We start from the raw sequence: 16,834 nt of genomic DNA, 5'->3' as shown, positions 1-16,834 counted from the left end.
CAGAAGAATTGAGAGGAGAGTGGAAGAAGGCTAATATGTTTCAGGAAAGGTATAGGGACAAGGGAAGCAATTTTAGCGCTCAGATTAATTGTAGGAAAATTAAAGAAAAACAAACCAACACACATGGCATTTATAAACTTAGAAAAGGCATTTTATAACGTAGACTGGAAAAAAATGTTCTACATTTAACAAAAATTGAGGTTCAAGCATAGAGAAAGAAGAACAATTGCTAACATTTGCAGAAACGAAACTGCAACAGACACAATCAAAAAGCATAAGAATAAAACAGTAATAAAAAATGGAGTCAGAAAGAATGTTTCCTATCGCCGTTACTTTTTAAACTTTACATAGAAATAGCAGTTAATGTTGTTAAAGAATAGTTTAGATCCGGAGTAACACATCAAGGTGAAAAGATAAAGATGCTACAATTTGCTGATGATGTAGTAATTCTAGCCATGAGTAAGAAAGATTTAGGTGAAACAACGAATGGTGTGGATGAAGTCCTACGCAAGAACTACGGCATGAAAAATAAACAAGAACGTAACGAAAGTAATGAAATGTAGTAGAAATATAGTAGATGGACTATTGTATTTACAATTATGAAAAGAAAAGACTATGGAGGTAAAAGGATTTGTTATTTGGAAAGTAGAATTACTAAAGATGGACGAAGCAGGAGTGATATAAAATACCGAATAGCAGAAGCGAAACGAGCTTTCAGCCAGAAATATAATTTTTTTAAATAAAAAATTAATTTAAACATCAGAAAAGCATTTTTGAACTATATGTTTGGAGCGTAGCTTTATATGGAGTGAAACTTGGACGATCGGAGTACCTGAGAAGAAAAGATTAGAAGCTGTTGAAATGCGATGCTATAGGAGAATGTTAAAAATGAGATGAGTGGATAAAGTGACAAAATGAAGAGGTGTTGCGGCAAATTGATGAAGAAAGAAGCATTTAGAAAAAAATATAGCAAAAGGCCATATATTAAGTCATCTTGGAATAGTCGCTTTGATATTGGAAGAACAGGTAGATGGGAAAAATTGTGCAGACAGGCAACGTTGACGTTTGGAATATGTAAAACACATTGTTAGGGATGTAGAGGGTATACCGAAATGAAACGACTAGCACTAGATAGGGAATCTTGGAGAGCTGCATCAAACCAGTCAAAAGTGACAAAGAGAATGATGTATCGTCAAGATCCGGCAAAAAACTGCTTATATGTATGTTGTCTATGTGAATCACTATTTCACATAATATTTTAGGGAGGGTTACGTAAAGACTTCAAATTTAATTTGATGTCATCTAAATGTTATGAAATTCTTAAAAACTAATTTTGATTAGCGGATTGGGCGATCAGTGGTAGAGTTTGTCATATTTCGATAAATACCTTATCAATATAATTAACATATGTGGAATAGGTTTTTCATTAAAACCATTCTCCTTCCTAAAAAGTTTCATTACCTGCATAAATGAATTCAATAAGTGATGTTTTTTTCTAAATTCTATTATAATTTAATATTTAACTCTTAGTTATAAGAGTAATTTGTTAAAATCTTGTTTTGGTAAATACAAGAAATACTTTTCAAATTATATTTAGACAATTTTGGGGCCAAAAATCGCATTACTCGTTTTACTTTTATAAAATTATGTATATTAATGTCAATTTACTTAAATATATAATAGCTGTTCATAAAAAATGTTAACGTTGGAAATAATGAAAAGTGGAATTGGTTTAGTAATAGAGAAAAAGTAATTTCAGTTAAGAGACAAGTACTTACTCCAGAAGTCTGTATAATAAACTCTTGGTGAAATTACAATAATTATTATTATTATTATTATTTTTATCGGAGTAGATGACTAAATTCTCGAAATTCATTATTTTAAACATCATAAACCACAAAATCTTTTCGTGTAAGTAAACAAAGATTTGAGCAAGAAACGTTTTTACCCACCGTTGTATTACTTATCCGAATGATAATTCCAGGTTGTGATCTCCCCTGTCAGACAAGGTATATTAGAATTTATCATAGTAGTTAGCACAAGAACAGGTTACACGAGACTTGACGACATCATCCTTTTGCAAATCGCTGTTGAGTTCTTGAATAGCCGATGTACCACCTGGCTCTGAAGATCATTGTGACATATGTGAATCTTGTGGGGAATATCAACTAGTTTAAACCAGAGATATTGCAATATATCGAATAAAAAGCAGAGTATAAAATAAGAACCTGCTGCTGTGATCTAAGAATTTTATATTATTAACGTGGTTGTACATACAATTTATTTATTTTCTTTACGTCATTGTATTGTAATACCCAACGAATTAATTAATAATAATCATTACTGGAAAATAAATATTGAATAAACAGTTTGGTTGGTAAAACTAATCCATTTTTTTAGTTGTAATCGATTAGAAACATGCTGAAAATTTTCATAATATATTTTCTTACAGTTTATGTAATGATGTAAAATGATCTGTTTAGTTAAAACGCTAACTCTGACCCTGTTAATGCACATTCTTTTGAATTTAATAAATTATTAAATATCACAATACTGATATAAATAAATAGTTATAATAAAACCGCGTTTCTACGTAGTTTTCTAGAGATCGAATTTTGACAAATTTTTAAAGTTATTTAGCGTGTTAACTTTACGTTACTGGACGCTAGCGATGTAACTGTCTGCTCATTAGGTGAATCAGTGTTAACCGACAAATAATAGTGACTTCATGCTACTCCGACGCCGATTTAATAGTTCTGTTGTTTTACTAGTAATGTAGCTGTGGATAAAAAGCAAAATTTAAAAAAGTAGAATTAGTATTTAAAAGAAAACCCACCGGGTTGGTCTAGTGGTGAACGCGTCTTCATAAATCAGCTGATTTGTAAGTCGAGAGTTCCAGCGTTAAAATCCTAGTAAAGGCAGTTACTTTTATACGGATTTGAATACTAGATCGTGGATACCGGTGTTCTTTGGTGGTTGGGTTTCAATTAACCACATATCTCAGGAATGGTCGAACCGAGACTGTACAAGACTAAATTTCATTTACACTCATACATATCATCCTCTGAAGTATTATCTGAAAGGTAATTACCGGAGGCTAAACAGGAAAAAAGAAAGAAAGTATTTAAAAGAAAGGAAATTGTTTTGTAAAGATGTTTACCATAGATGTGACTAGCATACTCATTTAGGTATTATCCCTCAACATAAGATGTTAAGCCTGTCACGTGATCCATTTAATTTGTAAAGCGTCAGTAATGAAGTATGATCATATTATTATTTGTGATTCGGGATAAAAAATATTTTAGAGGAGCAGAAACTGACCGTACAGGACTCGCATTTTATATTTGAATGTTATCTTACAAGAATTGATAACGCTGCACTGTTCATGTGCACCAGAAAAGTCGTATTACGTACTATTCGGATTAGCATCTGCTATTTTGGCGGAATAGTAAAGTAGCAATGCTATTCTTTTTGGGCCGCCGCTCTTGGAGCGTAGTAAAATATTATTAAAAATTGTTTAAAGCTAAACTAATAAAGGATTTCGGACTAGAATGAGATAGCCATTCTAATACTAGTAGTACCCTTGAACAGTTCACAAATATTTCTCTTTAACTACACGCCAATAATATCTACGAGTGGGAGGAGCAATATTAGTCTAGTCAACTTGCCTACAACATCGTGAACTCACCGTAACTCAACCTCTTTACCGATAATATTAGCAGACACAAGCAGGTTTTACTGCCCATCTACGATTAGTAAATAACAATAACGTGTAATGAATAGTAAGAATCGTTGACTTACATGTTACCAAACACTATCCTCATTAACCGTGGGTTAACAAAGGAATTTGTGTTTTAAGTTTTAAGAAAATCAAAAGGCATCAAACGTTTTTTAACAGTATTTCGTCCTTCTTTTCCAAGTAAGATAAATCTTCTTCAAATACGGCATCATATTGAAGATTTGACATCATTTTACAATATAAAATTTTAAAATGATAGAATTAAGGTTAACAAAGCACATCAAAATAACTATTTTATTGCCATTATTCAGACAAAAGAGCAGATACTAATCGGAACAGTATGCTGCACTACACGATTTCTCTGATTTGCATGACCAGTACAGAGTTATAAATTCTTATAAGATGACACTCAAATATAAAATGCAAAACATTGTTCTGTACCATCAGTTTCTTTTCCTCTAAAATATCTTTTGTTCCGAGTCACAAGCGACTCGATCACAGTGCACCACTTTATTGACGCCTTACAAATTAATAGTATTTTATTTATTCTGGCTGTTGCTACTTTTCTGTGCGGTTGATAATAAAGAATGTTATTGTGATCGCAATATGATAGAGTTAACTTCCTGTTTGTTTCATGTTACAAAAATGTTATTCGTATATGTTATTTATTTTTAGGAATATCAATTAAAAATATAATTAGTCAAATTTTGAAATAGCTGGGATACGAATAATATTTGATTTTGCTAAAAACCTCACACTCTTCGACATCGACCGCACAAATCCTGAATTTTTTAAAGATATATTTATTTTGGCGCGTTAGAAGAAACTGATTAGAATGTATTTTCAAAAAGTTACGAAAGTTGCGCGCGCCGATGTAACACACCAAGAAGTTAGTTTTTAGGGAGTTTATTTTTTTTTATTATTATGATTATTATTTTCTTTTTGGGTCTGGAGTTATCCAATTGTACTATTTGTAAGTTTGCTCATATATAAATAACGGAAATTCATTTTATTATTATAGCTTGAGTTAATTTTTCAATTTTCAAAATTAATTTTAATAAATATAATTGAAGGAAAAAACATATTATGAATGTTGAATTAGAAAATGTAAATAATAAAAAAAGCATATTCAAATTTGTTTTTTTATTGAATCGTCAGATTTAATATTATTTCTGCAAAATTGATATTTATATTTATATAAAATTATATTATATTTAACAATCTTTATTTGAAAGATTCTAATACGTAATTTTAATTTTTTTTTGTTTCAAAGATGCCCCAAAAAAATACAGAGAAATGTAAAGATTATAAATAAGTTCTTTATTATTTAACTTTTTTATTATTTAATTTTAATTATTTAAAACTTTTTACGTGCGTACATACATACTCACACGCTTTTGAACTTTTTTCTTATTATTTCATCTGTTTATAGAAAAGGCAATGGCTTCACTAATTTTCATTTAATAGATTTGATCTTTTTTCACAAAAATAGTAATTTGTCTTAGAGCAAATAAAATAAATTTCAGATTAAAATTTTTCCTCCATTCTTAGTTTACCTTAAACTTTACTTTCATTTTTCAATCTTTTATTCGATACGGTAGGAAAACATCAGTAAAATTTTGTATCGCCTAATGAAAGTAACACATCTCTTATATATTTAGTAAAAGTATAATAATATTAAACCCTCAAAGCGATAAGTGTCGACTGAATCGACAGGAATATATCAAATAAATTGCAGCTGTCGGTTTGGCCGACAGATGATCCCGCTTGTGTTTTGAATTAACAGGTTAGCCAATATTCATAACTGTACTATCATTTAAAACACAAAATGCTCTTCTTTCTCATAGTATACTTTATTTCCGCTGGGTGCGCTTTAATTATTTTCTATAGCAACGAAAATCGAGGAAGCATTTGTGTTTGCTATCATTGTTTACACCGTGTTGTGTTCGCAGTTTGTTCTTGTGCTTATGTTTAAAATACCTTGTTTATTGCTAATTATAAATAAAAATTTCTGATAAAAAATCTCAAAAAGGTATATTATATGTTCCAAGTATTATAAACAAAGCCTATGTTTTGAACTAAACATTCGTAAACTCTGCAGCGATCATTCGTAACCTCCAATGTCGTGTTGTCTAATCATCAGTTTTAGTTGTGCTTATAAAAATTAAAATTAATCTTACAAATTGGGCTTTGTAATATGCTAAACATGTGAAATATTTTTCACGTGCAACCATTGTCGAATTGAGTAAATTTGAATTTTTTTTTTTAATTTTAAGGTGGAAATTCTTTTTATCCCCTGCTTAGCACCGGTGAAGTCTACCTCCGACTTCCGGCGTGCCGAAAGGGATATTTTTTTATATTTTCATTTCTACTGCATGTAAAATAATGAAACAAAAACAGTTTTTTCTTAGAATCAAATGTTCTATTATATGTTTATCTCAGAATAAGTGTAATTATTCACTTGTTTGAGAAACGTGTAATGAAACAGATTTTCCTCTTCCAGATTATATTCCTCATTTTTTATTTTACTAAATTAATACTTCATATTAATGATCAAAAGTATTAACTTACCAATATTTTCTGAGATTTTCTGTTTAATTTGGTATATAGTACTTCTGATTTGGGTAAATATCATTAAAATGCCATCAATTTAGGAAAAAGGCTATATATTTTTCAAAATTATTTGGCATTTTAGAAGTGATGTATTCACTGCCTCGATTGTTAAAATATTTTTCAGATATTACCTAAGTACACAAAAAATATATTATTTAAATATAATTAAAGTTATACGTAAACTAATTTAATTTAAAAAAAATATCACTCATAACTTTAAAAAAGAAATAGGAAATATTTACATACCAGTAAATTTCAATATATGTTTAAACTGGTAATAAATTTTGTCCACCTCCACAGCATTCTTATGTGTATGTGTGTATATATATATAAAGGCTTACATCATTAACTGTGAGACTGTCCAACAATATTCTCTTGGTTATTTCTACATTATCCCTGTGTGGTAATTACTATCATGTGATAGAGCAGTTAGTAAAATTAGTTTTATGTAAACCCATTCTCTTTAGTGCTTGCTTGTAGTGTGTTTATATACCTATATGCATCAGTCGGTCGGAGGGGGCGGTGGAATGAGCGGAGTCAGAGGAACGTTTAATTATATGTAGAACTATTCCTGTTTATTACTCGTTAAATGTACCAACAGTCTATAATCATTACATACTCGCTACATCTTAACATCGTAATATGCATTTTACTCTGTGTCTATGAATTGTTTCCATCTATGTAACGTTACCATATTAAATGCACATATAGTTTAACGGCTTTAAATTAATAAATGATTTAGAAATAATAAACTAAAATAGTAGATTTTATATATTTAATATTCGATATATATTATAAAATAAATTTATTAAATTATTCCTTATCGCAACAAATATGTTATTCTGTTGCGTTTTCATTCCAATATCAATATTTTCATATGCTTTTATAAAAAAGGGATTTCTTTAAAAACACTAAGCACAGAGAAAAGAGGGCAAATAATAATTAATACTAAGCAATAAGTAATTGAAAATTTATTTTTATAAATAATAATATTCTGCTGCTGTATTTTGAAGATAATTTTTCTATATTAATATCACGTAGTTCGTTAGAACTTCGTCCGTAAGAGGCGACGACGTCAACGAACTACGTTTACAGTACATCGCCTAACTTAACAATGAAATGAAAATGGGGAAAAAAATAAGCGTGAAAACAATATATTTCAATTCAGTTAGATTAATAATAAAGAATATTTTCAAAATATACCTCGAATTTTGTTAGACTTTTTTTTCCATTTGATGAACCCGCGGGACTCGAATATGTAATTTTATTTACGGTGACTTTACGAATCGCGCCGCTAGATAGCAGTACTTGATAGTACTAGTTATCGTACAAAAACTTGCTAATGCATTGAAATAATAAAATTTAAAAGAAAATATACTACAGCTTGTTTTAATAATACATCCTGTTACGTAAATGAAAGTACTGAAGATGAAACAATTTTTTTATTTCCCATCATTTCTTTAAAAAAAATAAAATTATTAATTTACAAGAGATTATACTACTAGTGTTATTAAAAAAAGGAATAAATAAAACAGAAATAAATTCAATTAAAATCGAATTTAACTATAAAAATCGAGGGTTACATTTATAAGCGCAATATTACATTACGGATTGTCGATTCGTAAAGGTCATTATATTCATTTTATTAAAAAAGGAAAAATGTAGTATGAAGTGAATGATTTGACTACCAATAAAAAGACTTGGTCATGAAATTAAATTTGTTTCTTCTAAGGCAATAAATTTTAATAATAAATCCTTAAGATTTACAAGCAGTAATTCGTTAAAAAAAAATAAAAGAATAATCTAACAGAACGCAGTGATATAAAAAAAAATTACAATGAAATTGTAAACCGTATGGTAAGAGTCTCGCAGATATCATTTCTTCCGCTCAAAAAAAAAAGTTTTCTAATATTAATAAAACTGTTTTTAACAAAACGATACTGATATCAAAAAAGAAAAGACACCACATTTCTACTATCAAAATCTGTTATTAATTTAGAATTAAAAAAAAAAAAATCCGTGTCAACTATATGTAATAACTGACAATAGATAATAAACAATGATTAAGAGTTCCACATAATAAGAAAAAAGAAAATTTTTTTACAAAGTTCTTACCGGCCTGATTTCATTTATACATAATACATTTCACATTTACAAATTAATACAATTCTTATAATTTTAATAAATGGAAGCCGTTAAGAGTTTTGTAACAAATTTTTCTTTTTTTTTATTGTTTGATATTTGGAACGCTTAAACATCGTTTATTATCTATTATTGTATATCTATTGTCTATTACATATATTTAACAGGTATTTTTTTAAAGAAAATTCTAAATTAAAAACAGATTTTGATAACAGAACTTTAGTGTTTTTTGCCTTTTTTTGATTCTGTTTACTCCTACAATGTCAATAACAAGTAAAAACTAAAAAAATAAATGGATTTTTATAAAACAAAATTTAAAAATAATAACTAATAATTACAGAAGAAAAATATATTTAAAAAAAAAACAATAAAAAATAAAGAAAAGGGTGTCATTGTTTAAAAAAAATATAATAATATAATAAAACAGATACGGTAGCTATTGCTTTGAAACACCGATACAAAGAATCCAATTTAAAGATATTATTGGATCAAATAGGGGAATCGTAACACTGAAGTCGTTTAATCTGCTAAAAATCTGGTTAAGACCATCAACAACAATGTTATAGATTTGTTTAGATGCCGCAAACAATATTTTAAAACACTTTTCTACAATAAAAGGTGCTGTTGAATCGAAAACTTATTCGGTATTTTATATAATACGGGTTTTAATAGACAGTCGACTTCCTTTTAACTGTCTAAACATCGTTTAGAAATTCGATAGGTATTGCTACAGTTCACGACAAAAAAAGGAGATAGAGAAATGCAAGCGAATAAGAGAGCGATGGAGCGATGCCTTCTTGTTTTTTAACGTCACTAATTAGCAGCATTTACCTGAAACTGGTTTTACTCCTAAACACTCATACACCTTCATACAATATCTAACAGCGATAATTTCTTCGGGGCATTTTAAGTATTATTTCACTTCATTACAGTATAAGTCAACCGATCTCTCAATATTTTGCCGCCGGGCCAAATGAACTCCAATTAAATAAACAAAGCGGAATAAGGACCGGTTCAATATTTTTTTTTAAGATGATACATCCTTTAATCTTATAATTTTTACATTTAAAAGCCAATTTGAAAGTTATTTTAGTAAATATAATGCTTAAAACGAAAATACAAGAAACATTTGTTTGTTCAAATATATTTATAGTGTTTCATTATTCCGGCCTTCATATTTCATTTTTTAGTAAGCAATTAAGAATAAAATTGTAATGTACAGTATAACCCGTTAGAAATTAATTTATTTTGCTGGATTCTGCTTCCGCTAATAGTAAGATATCCGTTTACAATTAGTCGTAAACTATTTTTACAAGTCTTGTTTTAATTCTACCTTCTTTATCCTTTCGACCTTAAATTTCCTCGTAGATATCAATTTTCAACCTAGAGTAACCTATTTTTTTTTCATTGTTCATGATCACATACCTCAGTTTAATTTCATAAAAAATAATTTTTGTTCTTCTAATGAGATTTCTACTTAAATATCCGTTACAGTATTTTATTTCTTTTTCACATCTTTTAAATCAATCGGTCAGATATTTAGTTTTATCGAAATTTATTTTTTTAACCCCTCTTCCGTTAATTTATATTTCCCGGTCGTCTTTAAGTAAAAGATGATGCAAATGTTAGTTTTGATATACGTATGTTTGACTCGATAAAGAAACTAATCTCCAAATAAATCTTTCTCTAATAAAGATCTTTATAAATCTTAAAGATCTAATAAATCTTTATCTCTAATAAAGCAGTCGACATAGAGTAGTAAATTTCAATTTATTTGGAACGATGAAGATCTACTATTAACTTTACTTTTAATGCTAATATCTATTTATTTTATTCCTACAATCGTTGAAGCTCAAATAGTATCCATTAATGTCTTTTAAACTGTCGCTTGTTTAACTGGTTCACTAGACGTTACCTGAACATAAGTACAAAAATATTTACAATTATACCGATCCACGAAATGGTTCCTTTCCTTTTACTCTTAAAACTCATTATTATATAAATATTAAAATAACTAACGATTCAGTAATATTCAATCCTTTAAAATATTCATACTAATTTATTCTTACTCGATTTGAAGACGTAAGATATATAATGGTCCATTTGAAAACGGTCCCTTTTTTTCGCCTGTTTTAATTCGATTTAATTCAAATTTTTAAACGTTTTTATTTACTTTTAATTGGCTGTATTTACATTAATTTTCTCAAAATTAAATTTTATACAATTTTTTAACTAGGTCTTCCGTATTTATTAGTCATTTAAGAAAGCTATTGTACTACAAACCCATTCGACACCGAATTTTGTGTTTTACGTCGGATATCATAAAAACTATTTGACTGACAGTTCTGGTACCTACTTTATCCTATTTTCCAGCTCAAATTACATAAGAAAACACCAACTTTACTGTTTAATTTAGGTGCCAAAAATTTCAGTAGGGATCCTTTTTATTAGAAGAGCTGAAATCCGAGCGAAATCTTTCGCTAGCTATCTCAAAAACAAAGCGTTTCCAGGTCTACGTTTATAGAAATTTTTTTCGTTATTTTGATAAGTAGAACATGTTCTATAATTCTCTCCGTTTCTTCATGGGACACATTTATATATATATATATATATATATATATACAGATATACATATACATGTATAGAATGTTCATAAAATGTGTATGAAATTTATCCAATGCCAATACTTCAAAATAATCAATTTTTTTAATGTAAAATTGCTACCACGCCCCAAGTATCAAAGTGCTTCTTGGGAAGGGGCAACTCAAAGATTTTCTACGGAAAGGATACACAATATTTAATAGGACTTAAGTGACGATTTTTTAAATATTTTCCATATCTTTTTTCAATAACGATATATAGTCTTGACTCATACAAAAAAAAAATAAATAAATAGTTTTTAAGTATGAAACATTTCTAAATTTTATTTTTATTTTAGTGCTTCTTTGTTACATTTAGGAAATATGGGAAGAAAAAAAATGTTCACTTCTTACTATCGTTAAAATATGTCCCACTTTTACAATTTCTTTTAACACTTTTGAGTCGTTCCCCATGGGGAATGGTGGCCTTATACCGAAAAAATCAGGTTTCGAGATAGGTGCATAAGCTAAATGTAATTTTTTATTATTACATATCGAAAACTTATTTAACGATTGCCCTACCTTTATAACATTCTATATATTAAATTTTATTATTTATATATTGCCATTTTTTATAAATTACCAAACCACCTAAAAAATATCTATCGACAATTAATGAGTGAAGTAAAATATGTAAATCAGTGTAATGAAGTATGATTTACGTTAAAAAAAATTTTCCTATAAATATATGAGAACACTTATATAAAAATTTGTACAATTATTTTGCCAGGTCTATTACTAATAATTTCAAAAATGGCACTTTTTTAATTGCACTTGACTGGAACAAGGTGGGAATCGTTTTGGTATGTAATAAAATAGAAGCGTATTTGATCTGTGTTACATTAAGTAGATTTCATAAGAAAACTAAGCTACCTATTGTAATTGGGTACCATGATTCGACTTCCGGAAAATTTCAACATATCTTCGCGTTTTACATCCCCCCAGGCCCCAAAACCACCATCAGCTCAAAAGTTTACATATACATTCATATATACAATATATATATTTCACATTTTGTGGGCACGATAACTGCCGTAATTTTGTGCGAATTACTTTCAAATTGTTCCTTAAAAATAACTCGTTCCAAACTCTTGGTTGAGTTCGTTAACGGCAAAAATCGAGGCTGGAAATGGGGGCTTTTTCGAAAAAATATATCAGTATAACTTTCTTATTAACTATAATACCGAATTCATTTAAAGTTCCTACAATTCTTTGGATAAGGGCCTAAATCTTATCTAGGTAATTTTGTTTTTATCACCAACCGTTGGCCCAGGGGGTGGAAAAATGGTGTTTCGAAGACAAAAATAAATCATACTTCCCTTAATAGGCACAGTATCAAATTGGTTTAAAGTGTTCGTTAGTCCTCTAAACATTACCTAAAACTTTTGTGTGAAACAATTTTTGATATGACCAATCCTTACCGGAAGGGACGACAAAAATGTTGCTGGAATTGTAAGAAGATGGAGCTTGATGTGTGCTAAACTTGTGAAAATTTTTATACATGCAACCACTGTAATATTAAGGAAGTTTGGATTTTTCTTAACTTTAATGTGGAAATCTTTTTTATCCCCTACTTAGCACCGGTGAAATCTACCTCCGCTTTTCGGCATGCCGAAAGGGATTTTTTTATATTCATTTATGGTATTTTTTTTTTAGTTTGTAAAATTTATTACAAGTTAGAAAATTTCAAATCAGTTAATTTTTTTAAAAATGTTTTTGCTTGATATGAAAAAACGGTAATTTGTGGTTAACATCTTTGTATACGTGTCCTATTTCATTATTGCTGTTTTTACGATTTATACAATTTTTTAAAAAACATAAGTTTTTGTACTAATATGTTCGGTTTTCCTATTATATCAATTATTCCAGTTTTCTAAACACTCCGTTGATGTATTAATCTAGGATATGCTATTCATTGTATTGTATTTTTCTCTTTTCTTTTCCAAGTGATGTTAAAAAAATTAATATTTTTATCTTCTTTCTCTGATAATGCTTCGGTTACGGTAGCATTAACTGCTATTTATTTATATAGCCTTTAGACGCTGAACTAGTTGTAATTATATGTAAAGAAAAAAAAAATAGACAAAAAATAAATAAAAAAATATATAATTATTATTTGAAAAAGCAATAACTTTTAGTTTTAAATAAACTACAGTTTCCTTTACTAAGTGTTAAGTTATTAACCCGTGATAGGAAGTGTTGCGGGGAAAGGACTGAATTGTAATATATACTGTTAGCATTTATCATAGTCACGTCTCATGGTAATGTCACTTTGTGTTATCGTTCTTTGGAATGTTGGCACAGAGTATTGCAAATACATTTGTTGCTCATTACGCCGTCAGTCTCTTACAGATCTGCGTTTAGTTCTATGGGTGTTCAACTTCGGTCTTATACACCGGGCGCGACTTGTTACGTTATATATTTTGTCCAGCGCACTCAACTTGTATCCATCATTGATTTATTCTTAGGCAAGTAATACATGTATATTATTATAGTGGTTTAATAAATATTTATTTTATAATCAGTTACTATCACATACTATTCCTAATAAAACATTTTTACTTCTACAATTTTTACCGTACCATTAGTATTTGTGTAGGAAATATATTACTATCTACTGTTTTCTCAAAATTTTACAGCAGTCATTATTATTGGTAAAACATGTTTTCCATAAACAACAGTTTAATTTTTACAGAAAAATATCACGAAAATTAGATTGTTAAAATGAAGAAGGAATTCTAGGTTGGGAGTCTAGAAATCAAAAACAAGCGGAATGCTGTACTTCAAGAACAGCCAAACAGTCTCAGAAGACGAGAAGACGACTTTTGTAATGGACGAAGAAAACGAAATAACCTCTAATGAAGAACATGATGACGAAGAAGATTATCTGGATGTCAGCGACCAAGATAAACATACCGAAGAATCTGCGGAAGACGAAGGAAATTGTGAATCAAATCGATCGTATGACGGGCCTTATTACCTAGGTCGGGACAATACCAAATGGAATGTACATGTAAATCCTGCTGCTAGCCTGGGGAGGGGGAGTGTAAAGACGGAATAAAATAATCCATTTGCCAGTAGCATGAAGAGATATACAGTATGAAAAAACGCCGTTGGAATCGTGGATGCGCTTTTTTCCTGACAAAACACTATACACCATTTTAGAGTTCACCAATATTTGCATTGAAAATGCAAGCGAAAATGATTCCAGGGCTAGAGATGCACTTACCACAAATTGGGCTGAAATAAAAGCAATAATTGGTTTTCTTTACCTGGCCGGAGCCTTAAAAGCGTGACATAGCAATTTAGAAGACTTATACCAGTGGGATCAAAGTAGAAGCTTTCAGGACGACTGTGAACCTAAGGAGATTCAAGTTTTATTCTAAGAAGTCTTCGTTTCGACAAGAAAAGAAACAGGTTAGAAAGAAAAGCGATGGACAAACTGGCACTGATTGGGCAATTTTTTCAAGTCAAATTATTCACCTAGCAAATATTTGACAATTGATAAAAATCTTGAATCTTCCCGTGGAAGTTGTCAATTCCACCAGTATGTAGCAAACAAGCCAGCAAAGTATGATATTAAGTTCTTCGGGGCTGACCAATGTCAGAACGTTTTATAACTTTAATATGGAAATATACGCCGGACAAAAACCCGAAGGACCATTTTTCAAGGATAACAGCCCATATGTGATCGTCAAAAGATTGATTTTGCCGATTTCTGCATCGGGATGAAACTTAATAACTGACAGTTGGTACACATCTGTGCCCCTTGCACTCAGCCTACTACAAAACCAAAATCTGACACTAGTAGGTAGCATTAGAAAAAAATAAGAGAGAAATACCTATTCTATTTGTGGAAACGAAGAATAAACCTGTAAGGAGCAGCATTTTTTTGATTTGGAGAGGACGCCCTTTTACTGTAATAGGTTCCAAAGAAAAAAAAAGGTTGGCCTCGTTTTATCTAAAATACACTTCACGGACATTATTGATGTTGGATCTTTCCTTCTGTGTTTGTTCTCCTGCTCCCTTGGGTCAGCTCAACAATCAATTATTACTCAGCCCAAGGGAGTTGTTCTAATGAGCCTCCCCACCTACCGGCAGTACGTCCGGCATGGCAGGTTGGCTCACCGTTTCCGGACCTTTTCCTCATTTTCATTTTGCCTCTCCCTCTAACCGCTAAGGCCAGAGGGACAGGGCCCAGCTTGATGTTGATTTTGAATCTAGGGAAGCTAACAAGCCAGAAGTATTAAAATTTTATAATCTCACAAAAGGTGGGGTCGATGCCGTCGACGAAACGAAAGGTAGCTATTCAGTTTCACAGAAAAGCAACAGATCGAGTTTGACGCTGTTTTTCTCCATTCTTAACATCTGAGAAATAAAACAGTTATATAATTATAAGGAATAAAATTGCTACAACAAACAGCCGGCAATTTTTAAAAACACTTTCAAAGGAATTGTGTAGAGAATTTCTAAAGAGGCGTGCAGAATACCGAACATTCTTCTGGATTCGTTGAGACTTCAAGGTGTAATTGGAAAGAAACCTTAATTAGTAAATCATACACCCGAAAATGGTGCTGGGAGTAATAGCAGTGGGAGATGCGCTTTCTGTAGCAATTCAAAGAACAGAAAAATAAAACTATCTGTGCTAATTGTGGTTCTTACATCTGCCGGGAACACACAGTATTTTCATGTACTGGATGTTCTAAAAATAAAAACGAAAATCCCGAGTTAGATGATGCGTAGGACAAAATTGTTTCTTCCAATTTATATTATTCAGATTATTTCTACTTATGTTTGAATTTCTTCTGTAATAATTAAGCTAATTCCCTGTAATATATTGTTTTATTGGATTTTAATGTACCGTAATATAATATAAATATAATGTAATAAATGTTGTAATACGTTTTAAAATATTTGATTTTTTGTACAATTGTTTAAAGAAATTAGTATCTATATTTTTAATAAAGAAAACGTAAAAGACATTAATAAGTAAGTAAACAAAGTACAGCAAAAGTAAACAAGAAACAAAGAAACAACGCAATTATACTCTATTTATAACACCGTTTATGATGTTCGGTCCTTTCCCCTGTATGCGATCCTTTACGTGATGCATATCGGGGCGACCTTTGCCGGGTTAATAACAATGTTATTTCGTTATTTGTGGCGTAAGTCTATAGTGAATTAATATCTTAAGCCTATCTATAAATCTAACTAGCAGACCTGCAGCTTAAGTATACATACACGCACACACGCGTACATGGAAAATATAAATATATATGAAACATAAGGTCTCTTCGAGGCAGGTTACTGCAACGACAAGGATGGAATAACATCGTTCCTACAACTAAGACGTGTCTCACATGGAGAAAAGGTTTCTGATGTCTATCGAGATTTAGAAAGAGAAAAAAAGATGAAAAGATAGAGAAAGAATGGGATAACAGGAAGAGGGAGGAGGCAGTCTCGAGTCTTTTGGATGACGAACTGCACGAGGGAGAGCAGGAATTAAGTTGTGACGGGTATTTGGTAGTGGAAGCACGTCGGTATAGACCGGCTCACAAATTGCTGCAGCGACCGTCCGTAAGTCTGTACGTCCATCTAAACCAACCGACCGGCTTCAGACTCATGTGTCTATCCGAGGGTCAGGTTAATGCCGCCGTTTCAAAGCAGAAAACGACAGTCTTATATTGACAACCTGAGATCT

At 30.4% G+C, this 16,834-nt stretch overlaps 1 protein-coding gene across 1 annotated transcript in view; it reads left to right on the top strand.

Annotated features, from left to right (window-relative positions):
- Positions 1-16,834, top strand: part of LOC142331275 (uncharacterized) — a 312,960-nt gene that overhangs the window by 166,654 nt on the left and 129,472 nt on the right. The window lies entirely within an intron of this gene.

Source organism: Lycorma delicatula, chromosome 10 (genome assembly GCF_047948215.1).
Source record: "Lycorma delicatula isolate Av1 chromosome 10, ASM4794821v1, whole genome shotgun sequence".
NCBI lineage: Eukaryota > Metazoa > Arthropoda > Insecta > Hemiptera > Fulgoridae > Lycorma > Lycorma delicatula.
Note: the sequence above shows the minus strand (reverse complement) of the source record. Positions and strands in the feature narration are given on the sequence as shown.